The 27726-nt window shown below is 50.4% G+C and overlaps 1 protein-coding gene across 2 annotated transcripts in view; it reads left to right on the top strand.

Moving 5' to 3' along the window:
* Positions 1-27726, top strand: part of LOC126531127 (ubiquitin carboxyl-terminal hydrolase 2-like) — a 275489-nt gene that overhangs the window by 104216 nt on the left and 143547 nt on the right. The window contains exon 1 of one of the 2 annotated variants that reach the window (XM_050178539.3): positions 20967-21965. The exons of the other annotated variant lie outside the window; for it this stretch is intronic. The gene's annotated coding sequence lies outside the window, so the exon portion shown is untranslated. Of the gene's footprint in view, positions 1-20966; positions 21966-27726 lie in introns of those variants that run through there. 2 annotated transcript variants of the gene reach the window in all.

Here is a 27726-nt window from a genome sequence, read left to right as displayed (position 1 = left end):
ACGCAGGCATGAAACGGGGGAATAAATAACGGTCAACCTTGCCCCTGTCCTTGGCGTCGTATTTCTCTAAGCAAACATCCGTCCTCACCCGTCTTCCCTGGACGAACACCATGCACCTCCGCCCTCGTCACATATCGCTGCGTCGACGTCTCACAGTGCGCATTCGCACGAACTGCCGGTATAGGCCTTTCAGCTTAGACTGTGAATGGTGTAGCTCATGAACATAAAACATTTTGCATCACATTAATGTTGTGACCGGTACGGTGCATAAACATACACGTTGCATGAGATTGCACGCTACAATAGACAATAAAGACAGTTGCACGCATAGAATTTAGTTTTATAGTGTTTGTGTAACCGGCTTCACGAAAGCTTCGCTTCTTCACCTGCCTTGGTGGCTTATTAGTGGCTTTGGCGTGGCGCAGCAAAGCACGAATTCGCGGGATCAAATCCCGGCCGCGGCGGCCGCATTTCGCTGGGGGCGAAATGCAAAAACGCCCGTGGTGCTCTGTGTTGGGTGCACGTTAAAGAACCGCAGGTAGCCGAAATTATTCCTGAGTCCGCTCAGCTACGGGCCGTCCAGAGGGCCCGCGGTGCGGCGGTCAGGAACGACCTGCCCATCCCGACGTGGGAGCGGCCCGTAGCGGCTCCTCCTCCCTCGTAAGAGGGGTTTCGGAGTCGCTCCTCAGGACCTAAATAAAGTTCATTGCCTGCCTGCCCTTGCTACGGCGTGCCTCATAATCATGTCGTGGTTTTGGCACGTGAAACTCCAGCATTTAATTCTGGAAAACACACACACACACACACACACACACACACACACACACACACACACACACACACACACACACACACACACACACACACACACACACACACACACACACACACACACACACACACACACACACACACACACAACACACACACACACACACACACACACACACACACACACACACACACACACACACACACACACACACACACACACACACACACACACACACACACACACACACACACACACACACACACACACACACACACACACACACACACACACACACACACACACACACACACACACACACACACACACACACACACACACACACACACACACACACACACACACACACACACACACACACACACACACACACACACACACACACACACACACACACACACACACACACACACACACACACACACACACACACACACACACACACACACACACACACACACACACACACACACACACACACACACACACACACACACACACACACACACACACACACACACACACACACACACACACACACACACACACACACACACACACACACACACACACACACACACACACACACACACACACACACACACACACACACACACACACACACACACACACACACACACACACACACACACACACACACACACACACACACACACACACACACGCACGCGCGCACGCCCGCACGCACGTACGCACGTACGCACGCACGCACACGTACACACACAGCAGTTACCTCAGAGCATGAAGACATGGAAAAAAAACTAGCTTCATGGAACCAACTGTATCGGGTGCCTTTTCTTTCACGGTGTCCACAACTTTTCTTATAACAGTCTGTCATCTGATGATTAATTCGGTATTCTCATAATTTCAAGTTAATTAGTGCACTACGAAATATTCTGAGTTACTCAGAACAAATGTCACCAATATGCCTTTGACGTCATGCGTGGAACGTGTCACATTTTAATTAAAGAGTAAACTTGTATTCACGTAACGCGTTAAACATGCTATAGGCGCGCACATTTTCTTTGTTTTTGGCGCGTACTAAGGATGCTTTATTCGCAACCTGTCCGGGTTCCAAGCGAATGCGCCCAAGCCGTGTTGTGCGTCTTATCCGAATGTGTAGTTTAGGTCGAGGGAGCCTTGACACAACATATAACCCATTGTGCACGGCTAAACAAAGCGCTCACCATCGTAAAAGGCAGAAGGGGCGTGATAAAAAGAAACGTAAATATTGTTTTATTAGTATTCTTTCTTGTACACGCTATTGTAGTTTCCCCTCGGGCGTTTGCTGATACGCCTCTGCTCTCAATAAAGCTTGTCACGTGAGCATTATCGCTTGGAGACCCTCATTCTCCAGGGGACGCCGTCGCTCGCTCTCTATACGTCGACCTTGTACTGTGTTATCAATTGGAAACAGACTTGTTGAAGATATCCTGCGATAGTTATCGCAGTTTTATCGCATCAGCTGCATTACTTGAAGTGGCGCGGATGGTATACACTGACAATACAAGTTTTCGGATTGCTGTTAGTTAATTAACAAATTTTCACTAATGAAATTTGCGAATAACAACTTTAGAGGAGATGTCCCAATCACGAAATTGAAGCCGTAAATTGAAGCCGTTCTTTCTTTCTTTTTTTCTTTTTTCGCGTGAAACGTTTTTCAGTTCGGTTGGAATAGAGGTCGCTCGCTAAAACCGCCATGTAACGAAAACGTGTAACAGTAATATAGCGCCCATATCTTTTCAACCGTACCACCCGTGCGCCTTATACTTTGGTATCGTTGTGTAGAGGAAAGCAGCCTTGATCAGGCATGTGTCGCGAGCGCACATGGCAGAGTTGTTGCGTCACGTGTGACGTAATCGGAGCTTCAGTAATGTTCACCAAAGGAGGGCTAGTTGGTGATGCATTCTTCTAAGCATGCAGTGTTACAGCACACATATACACGCAGGGGAAAACTAAGAAGGGACAGGACATGGCAGACTCCAGATGCAAATGCCTTGTTCGAAGGCTTTCGACCTTCTCTCAGTCAAGGTCAGCACTCTGTCCTATCCCTTCTTGACTTTTTACCTGCGTGCTGTAACACTGCTACGAATTATGCAACCGGAGCAAAATAGAGCCGGCTCGCGCGCGGCGTTCACAGAGGCGTCGCACGGCAGTACGTTTGTCGATCCGAGCGGGAGTAGTCGCGTTTGAGAGAGCTCACTCAGCCATAGTTAGTCCATTCAACTCAAACCGGCGCTCGTGAGGAGTTGGAAGACTTAAATGTGCGGAGCTTGTCGCACCCAACAGCCCGAGCCACAGCCAGAGCAGATCATGAATGTGTGCTGTTGGAATCGCACCGCTGGCACGAGTTGTTGGGGTCTCGGTGCTGACGCCCGTTATTGCCAATGGGTCGCAAGCCCCAAGGGTAGCGTTGGCCTGGCGGCCTGGGGCACTGGAAGCATCCGAAGGTCCCGGCAAAGCATGAGAAGACTGGTAACAGAACAACTTGTTTATTCTAACATAGCAAAAGAGCGGCCGGTCAGGTCGACCGGAGTGGAGAGACGGGAGAGCACGTAACTCAACAGTACAAATCGGAGCCTCTCTCTGGCGTCCGGGGGCAGCTGCTCTTATACTCTCGGCGTCGCGGTCCAAAAGGGAAGGAGGGAAGGTCACCGGATGAAGGTCACGGGACGGCGCAGCAGGGGCCCACGACGGCGCGAACTGTCGGGCCGAGAGACCTGCTGAACCGAGTGTAGTGACGCATTGCCAACCCTCACCCACACGACGGCGCGAACAGTTGAGCCGAGAGACCTCCAGGCTCCTCATTCGGGGAACTCCGCTCCCCGGCTGCCGCGCTTTGACAAGCGAGGGCACACACACACACACGCACACACGAAGACACGTGGCACTGAAACACGCCTGGACACGCTTGGCGGGTAGGCGTTGCGGCGGCGTCGGACGGGCCAAAATGTCCGCCGCTTTGAACAAAGCTCCGGCGTCCGTTGCATCCGCGCCGGCATTACCGCGCGTTGTAGGCGAAACGTAACAGACCGCCCCGCCGGGGGAAGGAGATCCCGAAGGTCAGGGGACTGCATCCGCTGTCCGGAGGGATGTCGCTCGATGATGCTCATAACCGAAGTTGGGCGTTCTTGGGCGTTTCTTGAGCGCAGCGCACAGAGAAGGCCTCGTTCTCACGTTCAGGTGCACACAGGACACTGCAAAGTGACTTCGGGAGAGTTGACATTTTTGTTCTCGTTTCCGGCAAGCGTTAGAACCACGCCTGAAAGTCAACCGCTCAGTCAGCAAGCACGGCACAACCCTCACTAAGCCCTGCCAGGCTCTTTCCCCTTTTATACTGCTGCCTAGTTCCTTACAGTAGTTTAGCAGCACTCAGAACGCGTCCATAAATCGGAAAAATTGCACTAAAAAGCACATCATCACTTTGAAACACTACACAAAAGCAATAAGTTAAAAAAAAATCCTGCCTCAGGAAGAAAAACATCAGTAACAAGCAATTTTGAGGCTGATTCCCGCGTTAGGGGCTTCGATTAAGCCATCGGCGTTACCGTTGAGACTCCCCTTTTTGTAACGCACCTCAAAGGAATATTGTTGCAAAGCGAGGCTCCAGCGCAGGAGGCGGCCATTTTTGGGAGAGATGGTCTGCAGCCATTGGAGAGGGCAGTGATCCGTTTCAATGATAAACCTCGAGCCGGCTAGGTAACATGACAATTTCTGAACGGCCCACACGATACACGCACACTCTTTCTCGGTGGCGCTATACGCCTGCTCACGACTCGTCAGCTTACGACTAGCATACAGGACGGGGTGTTCTACTTCTCCATTTTCCCGTTGGCACAGTACAACGCCCATGCCTCGCTCACTAGCATCACACTGAACAACGAACCCTTTTGTGTAGTCGGGCGATCGTAGCACAGGCTGGCTTGTTAGGGCGCTCTTTAGGGCGCTAAAAGCTCTTTCCTTCGTCTCATCCCAGACGACTGTTTGCGGCTCTGTCTTTCTTAGAGCATCCGTCAAGGGAGCCGCGATATCAGAGTACCTGGGGATGTACCTCTGATAGTAGCCGGCGACACCTAAGAACGACCGAATATCGGTCTTCGTGCGCGGTTGCGGGAAGTCTCGCACAGCGGCCACTTTTATTTCAGAGGGGCGGCGACGACCCCGACCAATCACGTGTCCGAGGTAGACAACCTCGGCCTGTGCTAACTGGCACTTGGGAGCTTTGACTGTCAAGCCCGCATCTCGCAGGCGGGTTAGCACTGCCCGCAAGTGCGCCATATGTTCCGGCCAGGATGCGGAGAATATCGCTACGTCGTCTAGATACGGTAAAGCGAATTCTTGCTGTCCCCGCAACACTTTATCCATGAGGCTTGAAAAGCAGTATGGCGCGTTCTTCAAACCAAAACTCAAAACTTTAGGACGGAATGTCCCCATGGGTGAAATGAACGCCGCATACCTACTAGCCTCTTCTGTAAGTGGAACCTGCATATAACCCCTGACAAGATCTAGGGTGGAAATAAACTGAGCGCTACTCACTCTCTCAAGGCGCTCCTCGATGTTAGGGATCGGATAAATTTGATCCTTAGTGATGGAATTAAGCCTGCGGTAGTCGACGCAAGGACGAGGTTCCTTGCCCGGTACCTCAACTAAAATCAAAGGGGAGGTATAATCACTCTCACCCGCTTCAATAACACCGAGCTGTAGCATTTTCTTTACCTCAGCCTCCATAATATCGCTCTGGCGGGGTGACACCCGGTACGCCTTGGATCGTACTGGCTCTGGGGAGGTAAGTTCTATGTCATGAGTAAGGACAGAAGTCCTACCAGGCCTCTCAGAGAACAGACCTTGAAACTCTTGTAAGAGCTGGTGTAGTTCGGTTTTCTGCTCAGGCGACAGCGATGCTTTACTTATTAAGTCACTAATGACTTGATCGGTGTCTTTCCTGTTCGTCACTGAGCCTAGTCCCGGAAGCTCGACTAACTTTCCCGCATCGGGAATTTCCTCTCCAGTATCTGGTGCCTTTAACGCTACAGGCTCAATTTTATCCCGTTCGGGCGTGCTCTGAATACTAGCTTGCTGCGCCTCTGACCCTTTCTCATCGTTCAACAACGTCGGCCCCGCAACTACCGCCTTTGCAGCGAGCTCCCGAACCTTCGATCTGGTTAAGGCCTGAACGCTAGCCTCACCAAACAAAAGCCCCTTCTCGCGCAGGAGGTGATCGGACCTGTTCGAAAATAGGTACGGGTACTGGGGGGGGCAGCATAGATGACACTGCGGCCTCCGTCTCAAGTACTCCGAAAGGTCCTTCAATAAGCACTTTTGCTACCGGCAGACACACGCTATGAGCTTCCACTGCTTGCTTGATCCATGCGCACTCGCCCGTGAACATATCGGGTTCTACGTAAGAGGGGTGAACTACATCCATTGTAGCTGCGGAATCGCGAAGCACTCGGCACTCTTTCCCGTTCACGAGGAGGTCTCGCATGTAAGGCTCGAGAAGCTTCATGTTCTCGTCAGTGCTGCATATAGACAAAAACACGACTTGTGTTTTTGTTTCTGGGCACTGCGCCGAAAAGTGACCCGGCTTCTGGCACGTATAACACAGGCGCGCTTGCCTCGCCTCGAACCGCTTTCTGCGTTCGGCTTCGGCTGCCGCCGTCTCCTTACGTTCGGTCGGACTGCTTTCACTCGCATCCGAACTACGTGTGTCCCCCTTTGCTCTCATGGGCGTGAACTTTGGCCTCTCAAACTTGGAGCCAAATTCACCCTTTTGACCGTCCTTAGCTCCACGAGCCCGACGCGTCACAAACTCCTCGGCTAACTCAGCGGCTCTAGCCACCGTACTAACGTCTGGCCTATCCAAGACCCAGTACCGCACGTTCTCAGGTAACCGACTATAAAACTGTTCTAGCCCGAAACACTGCAGAACTTTCTCATGGTCACCAAACGCTTTCTCTTCTTTGAGCCACTCCTGCATGTTTGACATAAGCCTGTACGCAAACTCTGTATATGACTCACTTTTGCCTTTCTCATTTTCCCGAAACTTCCGACGGAACGCCTCCGCTGACAGCCGGTACTTTTTTAGCAGACTCGATTTCACTTTGTCGAAATCCTCTGCCTCCTCTCTCTCCAAGCGAGCGACTACGTCGGCCGCCTCGCCGGGTAGCAAAGTGAGCAAGCGCTGTGGCCACGTTTCCCGAGAGAACCCCTGCTTCTCGCACGTTCGCTCAAAGTTAACCAGGAACAAACCAATGTCCTCTCCAAGCTTAAACGGCCGCATCAGGTCAGTCATTTTGAACAATACTCGTTCTCCTGCACCGTGTGCCTGACTTCCATTACGAGCGCGTTCCATCTCTAACTCGAGACGCTTCATTTCCAAAGCGTGTTGACGGTCGCGCTCTCTTTCTTTCTCTTGTTGCTCTCGTTCTATCTGTTCTTTACGTTCGCGCTCATCTTTCTCTTTCTGTTCTTTAAGTTCACGCTCCTGTCTTTTTGCCGTCTCCCTCTCCTCAATGGTCTCAAGGCATTCCGACAGCTCGTCATCCTCAGCTTCTAACTCAAGAATAGCCCTTAGCAGTTCTGGTTTTCTGAGTTTGTCTGAGACATCCAGACCCAACTCTCTCGCAAGCTCCAGCAATTTCGGTTTGCGCAACGACTTCAAATCCATGGCTGCTCTGAATGCTGCTTTCTCTACTGTCTACTATTGTCTTGCCGCAACTAACCCGGCAGCAACGACAACCCCAATTACCAGCTCTGTTTCTAACACTAACAAAAGCCTGGCAAAACTCAGAAGAAGAAAGTCCCGCACTCACCAAACCTCGCAGCCAAGACTTCAGCGCAGTCGTTCCGCTGCAGGCAACCAGTCGTCACACAGGGCTCGTTGCACTGCTCCCGGATGGTCGTTGAGCTGCTCAGCATACAGTCAACCGCATCTCTTTGCTGCTGGCCTCCGTTGTCGCGATCCCACCGCTGCCACCAGATGTTGGAATCGCACCGCTGGCACGAGTTGTTGGGGTCTCGGTGCTGACGCCCGTTATTGCCAATGGGTCGCAAGCCCCAAGGGTAGCGTTGGCCTGGCGGCCTGGGGCACTGGAAGCATCCGAAGGTCCCGGCAAAGCATGAGAAGACTGGTAACAGAACAACTTGTTTATTCTAACATAGCAAAAGAGCGGCCGGTCAGGTCGACCGGAGTGGAGAGACGGGAGAGCACGTAACTCAACAGTACAAATCGGAGCCTCTCTCTGGCGTCCGGGGGCAGCTGCTCTTATACTCTCGGCGTCGCGGTCCAAAAGGGAAGGAGGGAAGGTCACCGGATGAAGGTCACGGGACGGCGCAGCAGGGGCCCACGACGGCGCGAACTGTCGGGCCGAGAGACCTGCTGAACCGAGTGTAGTGACGCATTGCCAACCCTCACCCACACGACGGCGCGAACAGTTGAGCCGAGAGACCTCCAGGCTCCTCATTCGGGGAACTCCGCTCCCCGGCTGCCGCGCTTTGACAAGCGAGGGCACACACACACACACGCACACACGAAGACACGTGGCACTGAAACACGCCTGGACACGCTTGGCGGGTAGGCGTTGCGGCGGCGTCGGACGGGCCAAAATGTCCGCCGCTTTGAACAAAGCTCCGGCGTCCGTTGCATCCGCGCCGGCATTACCGCGCGTTGTAGGCGAAACGTAACAGTGCCCAAGTATGTCACGTGCAGAGACACTGGGAGTTAGCTGCGTGCAGCGCGGTTCAAGTCCGTCTTCATCGACAACGAGTTCGGTCACAAGTGTGATGTGTTTAGGAAGCGAGCACCATTGCAAAATCGAACCGTACGGCATCCACTGGTTGTATCATAAGTGAGGCACATGTAAGCTTTGAAATGCGTGAATAAATATCGCTTGTGCATTTGGTTACATCATTTCCATACCCTACGACCCGTACACCCTTAGAGACACGCGAAGGACGTCTCACGTACCCTTTACTGCGGCTGTGTTCCCAACACAGCCTGTACCTGGAGTACAGATTTCTTGGGCTAGTTGTTTCGTTGGAGTAATTGCATTCTCGTGCGGCAAAGTGTACGTATACGGCAGACCGCTAGATGCCTCAATAACATATTAAGGGAGCATAGGCAAAAATTCAACACTTATCGAGATGGGAATGTTTCAGGGCGCTGTGACGATTGTGTGTGGGAACCACTGTTTGAGGATTGTTCCGTCGTGTATAGAAATACGAATAGGGAGGGATAGGCGGGAAATTGTCGAAGCAAGCTTGATGGTGAAAGAGGGTGCTAACTGCGTCAGCGCCCCGTCGATTACTCTGAGCCTGCGTAAGATTACACTGAGGAAGAGAAATTGCCTATCTGGAAAATGATGGTTTTCACGTGCGATAATTTTTACTTTGTATTCGTTTTGTCGATATGAGTACCATGCCTTTCTGAAATAAAATCAGTTGATAGTTAGCGCACGTCCTGTCCTCTTTCTTGTCCGTGTCAATTCAGCGCTATGACATCCGATTACAGCCTACCCGATTTCTGTTTTTTTGTTCCGTCCAGTCTTGGTGAATCAAAAAACGAAAAGAAAGTTTGAACCTATTAATGCACTTCGTATCTCTCTCTCTCTCTCTCTTGCATTTATATATACAGCACTGGTTCTTCTGGGTCGTAAACATCTACTTCAACCTTGCGTCTAGCGCGGTAACTGTCACTCACAGTGACAGTCGACCTCCGAGTGACAGTGAAACCTCTCTGTGTGACCCAGACTCTGCACTCGTGCAATGGAATACATCCAGAGTAAACGGACACAGACGCACACGCGCACGCACGCACGCACGCACGCACGCACGCACGCTATAGCGAACGATGTCAAGTACAGTTGCCGCTGATAAGCCGAGTATATAGGATACAGTCGCGGTTCTGTTCATGGGGGGCACCGCTGTATCGGCTCATCGATGACAATGTTATCGGCTGGCGCCACGTTGATAGCGACATTGCTGGTCGCAACCTGCAAGGCATTTCAGTGCGCGTAGTCAAAGGCACTGTGAACAAAGGGGGTAAATTGCAAAATACATGAAGCGCTTCTTGCAGCCTTGCAAGCAATGTCCCTTTAATGAATGTAGACGCGGGGCGAAAGCTGTTTAATGAAATGCAAATCTACCGGTGCGTATGTTGCTGCCTGTATGCTATTCTGCACAGGAAAATGTATCGGAGACATAAAATCCCTATAGGTGGAGGAGAGAGCGGGCAAAGTAGAGGTTGAATGAAATTATGATCATGGTATCTACAGTTGCCCAAAAGGTGCGACAGGTGCTGCAAAGGCGCCGTCTCCATTACACCATTTCTGGGAACGTTGCTTAGCGTTTCCAAGTTTTCTTTTTCAGTTCATCCGGGGCAAACCATGCGCTCTCCTTCTACAGTATCTTACTATAGCCTATTTACGCACACTTCAGGACGAAGGCTTCTGCAAGCGATCTCCCTGCCTTGTATCAGCTGTCACCATCACATGCCTGCACGTTTTCCAATTTTCCTTCCTTCCATGCTTGGTTTCTTTTTTATTTGACTTGCATTTTGCTTCTCGTTCGTCAGCCAAATGTCGCGCACATCATCATCGTGGCGGCGTAGACGGGAAAATGCGAAGGTCGCAGAGCTCGATCCTATGAGGGTGACAACAGTTCGTCGTCTGCTGCAATGTGCTCGGTAATGGCGGCCCCGTGTCCCAGAGATCATGCAGTGACGCGCGTGCAATTAACCTACGTATATAAGCCGATTCGTTGTATGTGTTTACCACAGCTCTCCTATAGCGTTGGCAGCCAGAGACAATTAACCAACCACCTATTGATTGATGAATTGGATCGTCGCCTAGAAACTAACACTTCATAGCAAGTGATTTAGCCATTGTAAGCTTGGCATTTCAACCAAACGTGCTCCATTATTTCTAGCGCACAACTGTTACCACGGTAAGTATCGATGGTCATTCAAAGACGACGCAGATGGCTTTGTTAAATGCGGCATTGAGACCAGGCTGATGATACGATGATTGTCTGAAGCTAAAGGATAAAACTGATGTGAAGTGGAAAAAATTGACAGCTCCTTCCAATGAAAAGCATTTGCGCTTACGAAGTGTGGTTACTACTTGTGATAACGTAAGGCTCGGTATAGAAAGCGACAGACTTTGCACTCTTGAGTAATTTACTGTGAGGAGCAGCTGAGACACAAAGAGAGAAAAATAAATTTAGATGTATAAGTGAATTACCTTTCTACAATGCCAAAAAATAAAAGGCCCCTCTTAGCGTGACTGGAAACTTCATAAGCCAAAAAAGACGCAAGAGCGAAAGACGGGTAATGACGACGCCTTGAAGTTGCCGCTGCAGCTCGCCGTGAAATCATTGATTTTGTTGCCGTCTGCTCAGGTCAGGTTAATTTTTTTATCAATAAAGATGGGGTAGATATTTTACTCATAAACGAGCTAGAGACCGAACTTATCCAGTTTTGAGAACATTTACGACGCCTAAACTGCCCAAGTACCTGAAAATACTAATCGAAATATGTGACGTCACACTGACGTACCAGCGCTGAGGTTCTGGCGTGAAATTCAGAAAAATTGAAGTTTGTCCTTCAATATTTTTTCATCTATTCAACCATGAACCTCGAACTGTCAAATTATTTAATATATACCTCTGAAAGAATGATTTACCAGTGTGAATGGATTCGGTGTTTTCTTGTAGTGTTTATTTAACTTAAAGGAATTGTTACCACTCGCTCCGCTTCAACTTGTGCCTTGGAGCAGGCTTCGTCTTCACTCGGCATTTGCGGAACGCTCTGACTCATACTTTGCAGGTGGGACGGCTACCTTTCGTAAAAGCTGTCACGAGCTGTATAGATCTGAATAGAGCTGAACTTGTACAGAGCTAAATGAGAGCTTGCTGTGCGGCTTTATGAAGCAGCTACTGAGGAGTAAGGAGCATGGAACTTCCGCGTGTGTATCAGATTTCAGCAGCTAGACTAAGGCAAAATCAATTAATCTTGCTGGCATGACTCGGACACCAACTGCGATCGTCCTTTAATGCAGGCCGAGGTCCTTTCGCTTCAAGTTCATCCTATAGTCACACGCGAACTTGGTGACTAGTTGTATGAACCTATCGGCGAATAAAGATCGAAGGGGGAACGCCCGCTAGTGAGTCAGCTTGCGTTTGCCCTGCAGCGATAGATCGAGTTGAATGGCCCTGGTCTTGCAGACACAAGCCGGCGAACTAATGGCAGTGTCCTTATGTCTTTTTCTTCTCCTCGACCGGGCGCGAATGGTTGCTCCCAGTGTTCTCAGTTAAACGGGTGTGTCTGCCTTTCGGCAATGTCTCACGCAGATTGCATCTGGCGATCCTATTGTGAGGCAGGGGAGACTCGTTTCGGCCATGATGGAAACGCGCGCCCGCTATGTTATAGCCTCCTGCGGGCGCGTTCTCGCCGGTGGCGAGGCCCGCGCAGTTGCGGCGAACCGGCGAAACTGCCTGTTTATCTTCCATTGGCGGTGTCCCCTTACACGGCGACTGTTGACATGGCGAACGGGTTGCGCACTTTGTTACTGGCTTGTGTAACTCGAGACATCGGATTTCGGTATACACTGCGTTTGTGTTTGGAAAGCCACCCTTGCTTGGGGAGGCAGTGCCCCGAAGAATGCCGCGAGGCTGATAAAATTTGCAGTACCGCCCGAAAGGCGAAGCACCGGTTGCGATAGCAAATTAGTAGATAGCTGTGCGAAGTAAGGATAGTCGTCTTATCGGCCATGCAAACTTGTAAACGTTCGCTCACTAAGTTAACTATGATAGAATATGTATGTCTGACTGACGTAGTAAGAAACACACACAGAGAACAACGCTGTCTTTGTTTGTCTGCTTCTTTCTACGGCCTTGTTCAGTCGCGGTTACACATTGTATCATGGATTCAAACCAACTGGCCCGTCAACGTGTTTAAACTAAATCAGCCAGCATGGAGTCACGCGCGCACAGGTAAACAGGAACGCATCTCGCTCGATGACAATGGAAACTGTCTGTAAAACGCTGGAATTAGGAACTGCGGCAGCAGCCGCGAGCCAATTGACCTCCGCGCATCTGTCGCTTCAACACGAACGAAACGTCGAAATCACAGCGCATGCGAAGCTACCGGCACTACGCGCACTCTCCAAACATCGCACATCGCTTTGAAGATGAGGCTCGCGCCGGCGCGCACTTTGGCCACGTTGCAGATCGCTTTCAAGACACACGAGCGCCGCCAAGGCGTCCCTACGTCGTCCGCGAAAGGCGTCTACTACGGCGTCCGCGATTCGCGTGGCTAACACCGTAGTAAACGCCGCGGTTGTCTCCACTCTGCACGGAGCGGCGGGCGAGGTGGACATCGAGGCACCCTAGCACGGTGTCACCATAGCAGCCGCCGGAGTAGAACGCCCGTCCTCCCTCGCCTGACCCCATGCCTCGCGCGCCAACGGAGAGTGCACGCATCTGGGCGGAGTTCCTCGCTCGCTCGCGCACGCGAGATTGAACCGCGTTCGCCGGCTCACCCTCACACGCTTTCACTCATACGAAACCTCACGGCGACTGCTACGCCGACGGCGACGTCAGAGATGCACCTGGAGTGTCATATCATTGCTATCGCAATAAAACGGCAACCAAGCTCGACAGCACAGAGTCTGCCTGTGCGAAACGCGGCGGCTGCTATGACGCTTCCTATACAGTTTTTCGTTTAGGAATCGAAGACGTCAATGTGAGGAAATGGGAAAGGCGACCTGCCTGGGCTCTGGCTATATAAGGATTTAGTCCGAGTATTGTGTTCTCCAGAAAGTCTTCCGTCGCATACGTGACGGTATATTCTCGAACATTTTATTTGTTGGCCACATATTGCGTTGTAAGAAAAATGTGCGTTCTAAATTGAGACTTTACCTTGAATACTTCCACGTCAAGCCTGCACATCTCCCTTTTCGTGTGAGACCACTCAATAAGATGCCAACTGGCAGGCTGTTGTCTTCTCTTCGTCTGTCTGTATATTTGCGTATTCGTCGTTGTTTCTGATTGTCTTGTATGAATTCTGCACTTTTCTGAAGGTGCCTCTGTTGCTTGCTTAACGCGGGGTATGTGTTAAAGAATTGCGTGTGTTTGGGGGGGGGTGGGGGGGGGGGGTTGCACGCGGTGTGCTCCGCGTGAATTTGAACCAGCGGCTATTTAACCTGCATTAGCTGAAATCTCAGCGCTTGTAGTGAATGCGTGCCAGGTATGATGTGGATGTGCCATTTTGTTCTGTTGTGATAGCAATTATTCGTCAGCCCGAGGCGCTTCCCACCTACAGCGTCGCGTACAGGATTGTTTATTGTCATCCTTTATGCAAAGTGTAATATCATGCAATCTATGCAATGCGAAGGTCACAATTGTATTCCCATGTATCTTTTTTTTATGTTTACACGCACTACACCGCTCACATGCTCTGCCGAAACGTAAACACCAAATCCGGCGGTTGCATATAGTGTGAAATGTCTACGGAGCGATTTCACAAGGTCTAATGCAATGTGCGATGCTTGTCGAGGGAAGAATGACGATAACAGGTGCATGCACAGTGAAAGACGACACATATCTCTAGCTGCATTTGAGGATTCTGTGCCGGTCGTGTTACAGGCTCGCAGTGGCACATGTCCATTCTGTAGTATTGGCCGGGGATGGGCAAGCACCCAGTGGCACATACCGAATGGTTAAATAAAAGACAACCAAAGAAGAAAATCCGGTTAATATAATGCCTTATTCATTTAACAGGTCGGTGTGCTCTAGGGATAGCAAGTGAACCGACATTATATGTTCAGGTTCTATGTAGGATTTTTTTTTTTTATGCATAGCAAAGGTGCACTTACAGGCACTACTTTGTCGGTGAGCATATACCGGGGTTATGTACATTAAGTGCGTTCACAGGGTGCCCCAGCTAATTTTAGCCAGACTTTCAAAATGTGCAAATGCCACGTGGCAGGACAGAACAGCAGCTGGCGACACAGTAAAGTTGTTTCGCGATGGTAGATTCCAGGTCGCAGGCGAAGTGGCAAGTTAGGGTCGAGAGGGTGCAAGCGTAAGTTGGAGAAGCCCGGTGGATTCTATCGTGTAAGTGTGATGTAACGAGCAAGTGATTGAAGTTGCCGCGCAGCATCAGTTCTTGAAAGTGGCATAGCAACCCACTGATATTTTTGATGAGCCGAACGCGCAGCTTCATCTGCGCTGTCATTGCCGCCAATACCGCAATTGATCGGTAACCATTAAAATACAATGTCGTGTCGTTTCTAACTTGCTTTGCATGACCATGCCGATTTGTTTTCGTTGCCGTCATTTTCCAAGTACTTACTTTCGCCTACTGCTTAAGATGGTGTATAGTTTTCCCATCTCCCTCCCTCCCTCTCTCCCTCCCTCCCTTTCTCTTACTTTTTTTTCTCCACACTGCGGCTCGCTCTGTGCGTGAACACGTGGTTGGATAGGAATAACCCCGCGCAGCGGCAACACTTCCTTCCCACTGTGGTTGCCCATCCATTCAGAAATTAGGGCACGGGCGCATGCACCCATGCAGCAATGTTGACGAAGGCTGCGCGTAACCCTGCGCTGATATTCGCGTGCGCGCGCGCGCATTCGAACTTGCGGCGATTTCCTTTCGTTCTTCCATCGTCGCGGTATTTGTGCCACTTTGCTGCGGATTTGCATAGCAATATCCGGATACGATCGAAGCACCGCCCACGCGTGTGGTTGGGAACGATCAGCTGTGAGCGGGTCGGTCGTTATAACTGTAACGAGCGGATATGTGCGTGCCTGTGCGAGGGTCTCGAGCTCGCGTTGATGAGCGCCCCATTTGCAACGGAAAGCTCGGCGGCTTTTCTGCTCTCGTTTTTCTTTTCTTGTCTTTTTCTTCTTCTGCACTCTATTTGTATCGTGCTGTATACCCGTCTGCACCCTTCGAGCATCCGCGATAGGATGAGCTTGTACACGTCACTCGCGGCATTGCACAGGGGAGGCGCGAAATTTTCCACGCCGTGGTGCATGCGGGATCGGGGTCGGTGAAGTTGCTTAGATAGACCTAAACTGCATGGCGGAGCTCTCTGCTTGTGGTTTTTGCTGCCGAGCCTCGGTATAACGAAATGGGTTATGACGAACTAACGGCTACAACGAATTAAGCGTAATTCTCCTTGAATTTCCTATGGGCGCTCACGCATTTAAAATCTTGGCTTAACAAAGTGAAAGTGACCTCTAACTGGATATACGGATCCTTGTTTATTGCGATAGCAATTATTTTCGGGCGTTCGCAGGCGCATTCACGCCTTCGGCGCTGCCGCCGTTGGCGGGCGGTCCCGCTGATGGCGCATGCGCGGCTCGTGCGCGAACCGCTATTTTGTTAAGTTTTATTTTATTCAGAATGAAGACAATGATAACTTCGCAGCAGAAGACCATCCCAGACTTCTTTGGAGCGAAGCCTGCTTAGGGCCACACCTGTGTTAAACACGCAGCGCTTCTACAATTTGCGCTATATTAATTGTTTAGTGCGGTCCTTCGGTTGTGTGCGGCACGCTGTTGCATCGGTCTTTCTTACAACATATTGAATACAACCCCCCCACCCCCCACCCGACCCTCCCAACCCGACAGCGGCCATTATTGGTGGCTATAACAGACAATCTTTTAACGAAGTAATTGTTATAATGAGTTAAATACGCCTCCCTCTTTATCTTCGTTATAACGAGGTTCTCTATTTTCGTTTAGCGAATGTAAAGATTCTTCAGTACGCCCCTTCGATGTTCTACGCTAGTTAACCTGCGCATTAGCGTTACTCACTTTCAGTACTGCTTATACTTAAGCCGACAAATGTTGTGTGTAGCGCTAAGTATACATCTGAACTAACGGACATGTACACCTGAACAATGTTCACCGAAAAAAAACTTTCAGGCATCAATCATTCTTCCTTTCTCCCTCAAATTTCTTTGCAGGAATTGTCGCTCATTTTCCGCGGCTAACTGCCATAACAATGTTTCAAAGGTGTGCTGCTATCATATATAGTATCATGGTCGTACGCGCGCAGATTTCAGAACATGATGTTCGTTACGTCGGCTCGCCAATACCGTTGCGCGTACGCGATGTATCTTCCTAATATTTTTTTTTCGTGACTCGAATATCTTCGCGAACATTAATTATTGTTTCGCACTTCCAAGCTTGTACTGTCGGGGGTTCGCGGTTTAATAAAACTGATGCGTTACGCAAATATGTGGTTTGAAGAATGAAAACAGAACTGGTGAAAATGAGGATGAAGGTGTGTCTGGCGTATTGCGCCCTTTTGTTGGCTTTCACTCTAAAAAAGTTTACACCTTTTGGGGTGTATATTTGTTACACAACGATAATCGTCATCTGTCTTGCCCGCATAAATTTCCTTTCCTGAAAACGCTGCGCTCGTTACTTTGCTGTCGAGAATGCTCTGTCATGCTGATAACGCGCATGCCGTCTGTGACTTGGAAGTATCGGGCTCGCAGCGTTAAAGAAAGGAAATGCGGGAAAGACAGGTGCCGACTATTGTTGTGTAGCAAATATACACCCCAAAGGGTGCAACTGTTTTTAGAGTGTTAGTACGAAAAGAAATGCTATATACAAAACAAAACGCCCTGCCGAAGTCGCTCTTGCAGCTGCGTCAAGACGTGCTGTTGGGCTGTATATTTTCAGCTGCGAAGTGGATGTTGCTCAATCGGCCTCGCGCCGTATATTGAAGCTGCGCCATCGCTCGCTCCTCCTCTATTTATTTTTCCTTGTTTTCTACGCAAGTTCCTTGTTCTCCGGTGGCTCTGCTTATGTGTCCAGGAAAAGGGCAAACGTGCCTTATCGAATACCTGGCACCGAAGAAGCCGCCTATATTTCCGCTATAGTCCGGCGCCGCCGAAAGAAGGCACATAAAACGTGGCCTGGTCAAGACGAATGTCGTTTTTTTTTTTTTATGTTCGCTATTTCCGTCTCCTTCGTATACTTCGCGGCCTTGTATTGGATGTCTCCGCCTTCTGTGGCGTCGGTATCATATCAATATACGTCGCCTTCGATAGTGACATGGATATGCTTTGCCAGCAGCGCGCCAGCGACCCGGGTTTATATATACGCCTAGTGCAGGCTGAGCTATCTTCGTATTTTGCTTTCCTTGATATCGTCGTTATCAAATCGCTTCTTGCGTATGGCGCAATTCGGCCTTTCCGGAGGGCGTTCTTGAAACGGTCGTACATCATAAGAAACGGCAAGAGGTTGTATTACTAGGAGGAAAGAGATGTGTCACCCTCGCTGTGGCAATGAGACCCCTTCACTGAAGTTTAGGCGCGTATAGAACCCTTAAACGGCAAATGCCTCGCTTTGCTTTCGCTATACCGGTGTCGAGTGCTCGGCACAATGGCTTATTTGGTCTCTGCCAAGGTCTGGCGACCTGAATTGTGTGTATCTCGTGCAGATAAGAGGCAGGCTCGCGTCTCCATTGATAGAGGGTACGGGCTACCCGCTGTGGCGCGCGTGTACGTAGGCGTTCTTATCGCCCTCAACTGGAACAGCAGCGTGTAGTGTCAGCTCTGTTTGTTCAGGTTGCTCCACGCACATCGCGGAACGCTGCCTTCCAAGTGTTTTTCCGCGTGTCGCGCACGTAGAAAGTGTACCATAGCGAAGCGCCCTGCTTCACAAGGCACGGCTTCCAAACCGTTCAGCCCCGCGCCTCACTCGCCCACATGCTCGCCCTCTGGCTCGCGCGTGGACGGCGTCGTTTTCCAAATCGCTGAAGGCTGTGGTGGAGGCGCAGCTAACCTCTTGGTTGGCTGCAGCCCCCCTGCAGCTTCCCCACGCAGACTTCGATACTCGCATTCCCAACCGAGTCTCTCTCTCTCTCTCTGTTTTATTTTCTTTAGCGCGCGTTTTCTTGCTTTCTCCTCCATTCTCTCCATTTTTGTTTTCAACGTTTCCTTTCCCAAGTGTAGGGTAGTAAACCAGAAGCTGTTCTTCAGCTTAACCTCGCTGCTGTTCTTATCTAATTTCTCTCTCTCTCTCTCTCTCGATCAAAAGTGACGTGCTCTGTCATCATCGTTCTCATTCTCTACTTTTATTTTGATCCCTCTCCTCTTACCCTAACGATGAGTAGCTGGGTAGAACATATTGGCTTATCAAGCCGACTCCTTCATTTTCTTTTCTTTTTTGTTTTCTTTTTTCTTCACAAAGTTCTCCCTCCACGGTGATAAATCTCCATTCCTATGATCTGCTAATTGCCTCTTGGCGTGTTTCGCAAAAAGCTTATGCCTATCTACGGGAACACGTAATCGGACGCTTACGATAAAAGCCGAGCGTTTTGTAGTTGTGCTTTATAACGCAAATATTTTGGCATTCACGAAACGAAAACTGAAACAAAACATGATATTTCGCTAAGGTTAGTGCTTACCATTGAGATAGCGCTATGAACTTCCTCGCGTCAAGGGGCCTATTCGAACGCCTCTTGACACCCCGGCGTTTTCCTTCTCCGCTTTTCATTCTTCCTGTCTCTCCCTGCATCTCCCCTGTGTAGGGCAGCAAAGCAGATCCATATCGTCCGGGTAACCTCCGTGCCTTTCCCATCTCGCTTATATGTGTAATAAATCAACCACTCAATCACGTGAATTTTGCACACCTAGTGATTCAAGTGCTCTCCCCGTGACTTACTCACGTATGTTGCTCCAGAAAGAAAAAAAGAATATGAAATATTGAAGAAAAAAATTCAAGTAAGTAAAGAAGGTGCGGACGAACAATAGAAAACGGTGCAGGCGCTGCTACAGTTTATCAGGGCGCCACATGCATCTCCCCACGGTGGATAGTGTCGGGCAGTGACAGTTTGTTCCACTATCCGGTATCTCTCAAGTAACGCAGCACATCCTTTATAGCTACTCGCGCCGACGTCTGTTTAGGCCAGTGTCCTAAAAATGTTGCTTTCCGCGAGGTGGCGATTATCCAGCCGGTCTAATGTGACGGAGTGCTCTGCTGTTTGCTCGCTGAAGCGAAGTTGCGGTAGCTGAAGTGCGCTCGTTTTGCTGCGGCTTTCGTTAAGCTGTGCCGGAGCCGCGCACCCTCGCCTCACGGTTCAGGCTCCACCAGTAGTTGCTCGAAGCACTTTTCCGTCCCCTCTCGGTTCTCCCGGCGCTTACTCGGCTTCCATAACTCTCATTCGTCGCTTGGCCTCGACCACACTCGCGAATAGCCTTCGCACCGCGCGTCGACAACTGACCAGCTTCCTCGGTTTTACGTTCCACTCCCTGTCCGACGCGTACATTTATTTGTTTATGTATCTCCGCGCTTACTGACCCTGCGTCGGTTGGGTCGTATCTTTCTGCATATACGTGCGTCCGAGAAGCCACGTGGAACGACGTCGCGTCTTTATTGACGGTGACCGCCGTCTAACTGCCCGTTAGCGCGCCTCCTTTCTCTTCTCCGTGTCTTTAGTTTTCCTTTCTTTTTTTTTCCTTTTTTTTTTGCACATTCTCGTTATTTGTAATGGCGGACATCTCGTGGCACCGGGGTACCATATCCGGGCTGAAAACAGCCGGGCCGGGCTCGTGTTACTCTCTTCCTCGCAGAAGAGCCGTCGAAATCATGAGCTCCGCGACCAGCTTGCCGCGTCACTCTCGCGGATAATATCTCGCGGCCTTTTCCTTCCTTCGGCTTAAAGTTTCTCCACCCTTCTCATCCGCCGTGTCCTTTAACTGGAGTGGCGATTTAGAGAAGCCGCTGCTGCAGCCGTCAGAAGCACGCACCACCCTCCCACGCAGTTGCGAAAACCGTCCACCAGCTTTATTATGTCGCTTTACTGTAGTGACTCTAGTCGGCCCTGCTCAAGCCAGGGAGGGGAGAGGTGCGTTCGCGCGGTTGAGGAAGGCCTCGGGGTGGGGGAGGGTAAGTGCCGTACTTTGCCTGGCTTTGAAGTGTGCAGGGACGTTAGCTCGCCCGTTCATTCTCTTTTCGTCTATGTTAACGCCGACGGCGCGGGGTGAAAGCGCTCGCATTTTCGACGGGCCTTCGCGAGGCGGTGGCTGCGCCGCTGCGATTAACGTGTTCTCGCCCCCCCCCCCCCCGCCCGTCCTCCCGCCCCCTTCGCTGTTACTTTCACTCTCTCACTCACTCCTTCTTTTCCTTTACGATCTGCATCACTTAACCGGCCTCCGTGGCATCTCACGCATACTACATTGTCTGCTCCCGAAACTTATCCCTGTATTCTTGTTCTTTTTTTTTCTTCTTTCTTGCCTGGTGAACAGTGAGCGGGTAACGTACGACGCCAGCGCGAGTTGCGCGCTTTCTCGGCAGCAGAAAAAAAGAAAAGAAAATCGCCGTCATTGTTTTGCTGTTTTCCCTCTGAGCCCTCTGAATCCCAGTGACGGCGGCGTTGAGAAGCGCCGGCGTTTCTTTCTTTCTTTCCCTTTTCTTGTTTTTTTTTTCTCTCACTCTCTTCTGCTGCTGCGCACAGCGGCTCCGCTTCTTATGGCATCCCGCCTCGAACCGCCAACTCTCTCCGTTTCCTCCTCAACCTGTCCGTAGCGCCCGCTGACCCTCTGTCTCTCTCTCTCTTGCTCCCCTGCTCCAGCCCTCCCTCTCCGACTTGGCCTCCCCTTTCTCGCTGGCGCGGATGAATTCCTGGCGGAGCGCGGGTGTCATTCGCGTGATGCGCTCGTCGGCGAGCGCACGCACTCTGCGATAGACTTGCGCCGAAGAGAGAGGAGACAGCTCTCCTCGCGATTAACCGACCCTTTTCACTCGACGCCGCCGCTAGCGGTCTCGGCTTGTGGGTGTGTGTTTCTTGCTCCCTGTGTTCGTGTGTGTAGGTGCGTGTTTTCGACTCGGTGCTTCTCCTAGGCTCCCATCGAGGGAACGTCGTGCGACGAAGTGATACGGCTTATTAACGCTCGGAGAGGGGTGCCGGTGGGCCCTTGTAGTTTGTGCATCTACCTCAGCGGGCGTCTGCGTGTTGGGATTTAGTGGTTCGCAGTCGGTGCGGTTTCGACGCCGTCCGCTCTCCCGTGTTCCACCTGCGTTGTTCATCGACAGGAGTCTACTCACTGCCGGATTGTGCGGATTGCCATGGTCTGTGATACCGGCCGCGCGGGCTGAAGATCATTGGAAACTTTCGATTCCGTGTGTTTTGGTGAGTATTTGATTGCCATTGCCTTTAAAATAATCGTGTTTGTGAACCTTAATCGTAGTTGTCTGGAGCGCTCAAATGCCGCAGTCTGGAATGGCGTAAGAACGTTCACCTGTGTCTGCTGGTTGATAGCTTTCTGCGACGCAGTGAGATGGTAGAAGTTAAATAAATAGAACTGTGGAGACGTGTAATTCGTGCAAGTACATATCGCAGGAAGCCCCTTGGCGTAGCGGTCAGTTCGTACTCTGTCACATATACTATTTGGCCGATGCTGCAGGCAGTGCGCAATACACGACTTCAACCGCGTACCGATTTTCTATTGGTTAAGTTGCCTCTAACCCGCAATTGCTGGTGAACGCCATTCTTTAGAGAACGGCGGCTCTTACTGGCTTCTGCTAGTATTCCAGACACCGAACGTGCAGAACTAATAATTTCTTGTGACACGTATGCAACACTTAGGTCATGAGCGCATCTATGCAGTGTGTAAATGCTGAGCACAGCTTCCGCGGCAGGCACTGGCCCTGCCGCAGATCAAGACTCTTTCGAAATACGTTTGGTTAGAATAGGGAATCGTTGATGGGCAGCAAAGCACACGTTCCGTTCGCTCCTGCACCTCGTGGAAAACGACAGGGCGTTATTCTGATAGTACTAAATTTGGTGGTACGAACGCCGGACCAACCAGTTATGCACTTTCCTTCCACTCGTAAAACATCGCCACTGCAACACGACGCGTTAAAAAACAATCGTACCGCAAGCACGGCGCGGGGGCTGTCAGTATATACGTGCGCGAGGCTGCGCGCTTGACAACCTGTGTCCAATGCCGCGTTGTTCGATCCGTAAACAACACATGCGAGGAGGCCTTGATCGGCGCAGCGCGCCGTTCGCCTTGGAAAGGCCGCCGAAACCATGGTTATGATCCGTAACAAGGTCGCGCCTTGGGAGTCACGCTTTCGTAGCGCTGAGGAGTAATTTTCCGGTCCCCGGATTTTTTCCCCCGTTCTTTCGACGGTGTGCTTTCGGCCGTGCTTCAATGATGGTGTTCCGGTGTTGTTAATTGTGAGCTCCTGTCGCGCACTCCAGCCCATTTATTTCTTCTACTTTCGGCAACGTGTGCTTTGTTTGTGTGCGTGTGTGTGCCCTGTGATACGCTTCCTGTCTAAGTTTCTGTACCGCGCCTATAGCTTCTTTGAGTTTCCGTCGTGCCTCAGCGATTATTGCAGCAGAACCTTACCGTTCTACCGCCTCCTTCCAACTGTAAACACGCACATGGTTTACGAAAATGTATGCTATGAAGCTCTTGTGACATTTTATAGGTTCCCATACTTTTAGGTCGTCTCGGAGACCTTGAGCCTCTCACCGGTCGTCGACGAAATCGTATGTGTGCGCGTTCGTTTATTTATATATATTTCTCGCCAAATATGTGCGGGAAGGCAGGCGTCAAGCTGTGCAGCCGTAGAGAGCGAATTAGTCGGACATTTGCCAGCTGCGAGGAATATTTTTTTACTTTCTTTTTCTCTCTCTCGCCGTCTTGTACTAACATTAAGAGAAGTGACGCGCGGTGTAAGATTAGGTTGGCGTAAGGCTATGTTGAAAGCAGTCTAAGTCCTACGTTATTTTCAGCAGTAAGTTTTTCTTTCTCTACACACGCGACACCGATGCCGATCTTTGTGCTAAAAACGCAGCTCCACGCCTGAACAGGTCGCCACGAATGTCTCGTCAGATGCGTTGCTTTTAACCTTTCTCGGAAGCCGATGGCCGGCACGGAAATATGGTAAACGCTTATTTTAGAGTATAGTTAATGGTGCGTCCATTACCATTTTGGCGACGTGACTCGCGAGGGACTTCGACAGGCTTATGTAGGTCGTCTCAGGTTTGTCGCGTACGCGAGCGATAAGGCTCGGCAGGTCTTCGATCTTCCGCGCCAGCAGTCTGAAAGTGTGTCTGGCTGCACTTGATAATTTAAGTGACCTTATTTTTTTCTATTTCCGAGATATCTTAGTTTTTTTTCTTTCCACATTTATCTCCTCCTATGCCGCCTTCCTACGTGATATACTTGTACCAAGTAAACTCAAGGAGGCTTTGCCTCAAGGCACTGGGCTTGGATGCGTCCGCGTTCCCCTCCATGCTTCGGCGCATGTATGCAGCTAAAACCTTATTTCAAGGGTGTTTTCAATCTGTTGGTAACCTATTCCTTCGTTCATGAAGGGCTCTTAAAAAAGTAAATAACGATAAACAGAAAGAGGTCATCGGTGTTGTGACACCTACCCCCTCCCTTCCACCCCTCTACATCACTTTCCTCCAGCTACGCCGCTGTATTAATGTTCCCAAGGTAACATCGAGAGTGGTCCAAGATACGGTGCGTCTTTCATTGCAGACTCTGGGGACTTGGAAAATTCCTTGTCATGATAAACTCCACTATCTCGAACTTTTGTTTCTTTTTTGTCGCGCTCGGTTTCTTTTCATCCGCTTCGATTCAAGTACCGAATCACGCTTACTGAATAAGCTGGGTTCTCGTTTTCTGCTGTTAACTGCCATGCTTTCTGAATCCGGGTTTTCTACGTGCGTCGGTAGTGCCGAAGATCCAATGAAAAGCGCGAAGGGAAAATAAGCCGAAATAGGCGGGACTTTCCATAGCTGGAGCCTTCTAGCATATATATTTTATTTTGTCACGTCTTCGTGTCTGCCTAGACTTGGCATAACGCTTTCCTTTTACGGCCGGTACTTTGGTCGACGAGCGCAACCAGTATACGCGTTGTCACTAGCCCCGGCATGCACTGTTGTTCCCGTCTGGCGCCGACGCGTGGCGTGCATCGCCCGACTTCCGTCCTGCGCCGTTTCAGGTATTTCGGCGGTGTCCCCGTGCACGACCTGGAAAGTTACGAGCCGCAGGCCCGAGTAGCGAGCGAAGTGGGGAGGCCCGGCACTCGTAAACGGGACGCAGTACCCTGTACGCAAAACGAGCCTGCAGAAAGTTATCGTGTCGGAAGGGGGGGGGGGGGTGATAGCGAGGTGTTTCGACCGGGTTCGTTCATACTAGCAGTGTACATACTATCTCTCTCAACTGTGGGTCTGAAGATACCTCGACTAGAGTGAAATGACGTCGGTCGCTGCAGCCAAGGGTTCCTTAGGGCGTAGCTCTTTAACGCGGCACCCCTTGGCCGCGAGGCGCAGCGAATCAAGGCTGCGTTTCCTTGCCCTATATATTGCCGTACTGTATTGTATACATGCGTGCTAGAAAGATAGATTCCAGCACTTAGAAGCTGGAGATGCTAGTCTGGCTAGTTTCCCGCCTTGTTATAGTCCAGGTGTCCGTGACAAAAACATATACACAGTAATGACAAAAACGGCTCATGCAACCACGGGCACGCACAAACGCGTTGGCACAGTATGCGCATATTCTTATTAAGACCTGTAGATGTCAGAAGAAGGAAAAGTCTACTAGTGCCCCACTTAATGTCTTTACACATGCTCATATACGTGACACCCACGGTACGAGTAAGTTGTGGCAAAAAAATAGCACATAATTGTGAAGTAATTACATGATTACACAGAACCGCGGAAGGAGGAGACACAATGAGACGAGAAGAAATCGTGTAGCGTCCTGCCTGCATGCCAAGTATGGTATGCATTATATAGACAGAGACAATTAAGCTTCTGCCCAGCAAGACGCTTCTGTGTAATAACAAACCACACCCACGAAGTCGGTTCGTGCTAGCGCGACCTTGGTGGTGCCTGCAAGGTACAAATCATGTACTGCCAACGTGGTTTACGTCAGGATATATGGCGCTGCAGTCGCCCGATGACAGAGTGGGAGTAATGAAAATGAGGGAAATTCCGTCCACGCAAGCCGGTGGACTCCCAAGGAAAGAAGGTGTCCGCGCTCCTGTGGCTTTTTCCGCATCATATATACGATGTGAAAGCCTATATATTTGGTTTCACACACACACTCCTTCTCTGTTGTTACCAAGCCTCAAATCGCCTCTTCTAATCCCTAATGCGAACATGTTTCCTTTCCCCCTGCTATCCCTGAACCCAAGGGCTCAAGAGGTCAGAGGAGACTAAACCGACAGCTGGGTAGATATCTTCAAATTTTAAATGCTATCATGTTCCATCGTTTCCCCTATACTGTACTGAAGCAAGCATATGCTTCTTCTTCCCAGGAAAGAAGAAGCATATGCTTCTTCTTTCCTGATTTCGCTTCGAAGAGTAAGGAGCTTCCCTTTGAGTTATCATAAATTCTTTCTTTCCTGGTTTCGTTTTTTCCACTTGGGTAATTACTCATAGGAGGTTTCTTTTCCATTTCCGCCGCCCATGAGATTGTCTCAGCCTCCCTGACTTTGCGTTTGACGTTCTTTGCTGCCACGTTGTTTACTATACTGGTCGCATATTCGCTGCCTAACTCCCTAGTTCTTTTCCTCCACTGTGAGCCAATGTTTTTCATGTGCAAATACGTGAACACTCTTGCAATCCATTTACTTTCTTTCATATTCCTCAATCGTTCTTCAAAATAAATTTTACTCTCGATCGCAGCGCCAGAGTTCCCTCTAGTGATTGTTGTCGGAAACTCTGTCGCTTTCGACACTGGGACGAAAAAACGTGGGGCTTTCTCACCCTGCTATGCGGGCAGCTGCGTCAGCAGTGTCGGCAATGCCACAGTATAGCCAGGGACCCTTAGAAATGCTGGGCTGTGCTCTCTTTCAACCGTTAGGTGATACGTTCCTTTTATCTTCCATGCCTCTGTTCGAGTCACTGCTGTTTCACTTCTTCCTGTCATAGATAATTTAGAGCCACGCATACGTTATTAGCAAAACTGAGGAAGACAGGACGCGTGCAGCCGACGTTTTTTACGCTTTCACAATTCTTTTTTTCGACCACATGTCGCTGCTCTGAACGATCGGCGGATATGATCGACTCCGGATGTGTCTACCTTTTGTCTTTCGCCCTCGTGAGACAGCTGGCCCGCGCTTCCTTTGCGCTGTTGGCGCGATTGGTCGCTCCGAGTTGCGAACCCGCAAAGGCGGCTCTTTGTATTCACACTTCGTTTGCAGATAATCTGCGCTGGACGAGGTAGCACGTATACAACCTCATCGTGTATTTCCCATACTGCTCGCAATCCCGACACAGCTAGTTCTTTTGTCCTCTAAAAGCCTATAACGAACATGGAACACTGTTGCTGAGCTGCTGTTACTGTGCGCCAGGGTCGAATTCGGCTGGCACGTGGAAGACATCGGACGCTACATAGACGAACCTTTGCGTTTTCAAGAAAGACTTCCTTTTCCTGAAGGGTTCTGCCGGTTGCGCCAGCAAGAGCCCTTCTTCCTCTGACGTAAATCGGGAATGCAGCCGTCACGATGGTCACATGAGTCAACGCAGCTTCGGCAACACTAGTTTTTTCTGACAATTCTTTTTCTTCTTTATTTCCCCTCTCTCTCACTCACTTGGAGCGGCTACAAAAATATCACCGTTGTCTCTCCTGCAGCTCTCTTGTCTGCCTGTCGGTCGGCGGCACACGCGGGAAGGAAGCGAATTAAAAGCGCCCGTAAGACCGTTATAGCTGTCACAGACTACACTACGTGCCACTGTAAGCGCGTGCGCATACATAGTATGGGCGCGCAGTTCCGTCGCACAATTGTAAAGTCGCGTTTTTTCCCTAGTCCGCCGGGGCGCCCGGTCACACGCCGAGCGCGCACACCTCCTTCCGCTCGAGTTTTGCGTTCCTTCCGTCCTTTCTGTTCACGGTATTTCTCTCTGTGCTTGTTCCTTC

This window comes from Dermacentor andersoni, chromosome 5 (assembly GCF_023375885.2).
Source record: "Dermacentor andersoni chromosome 5, qqDerAnde1_hic_scaffold, whole genome shotgun sequence".
Classification (NCBI taxonomy): domain Eukaryota; kingdom Metazoa; phylum Arthropoda; class Arachnida; order Ixodida; family Ixodidae; genus Dermacentor; species Dermacentor andersoni.
This window is presented reverse-complemented; position numbering and strand designations above follow the sequence as displayed.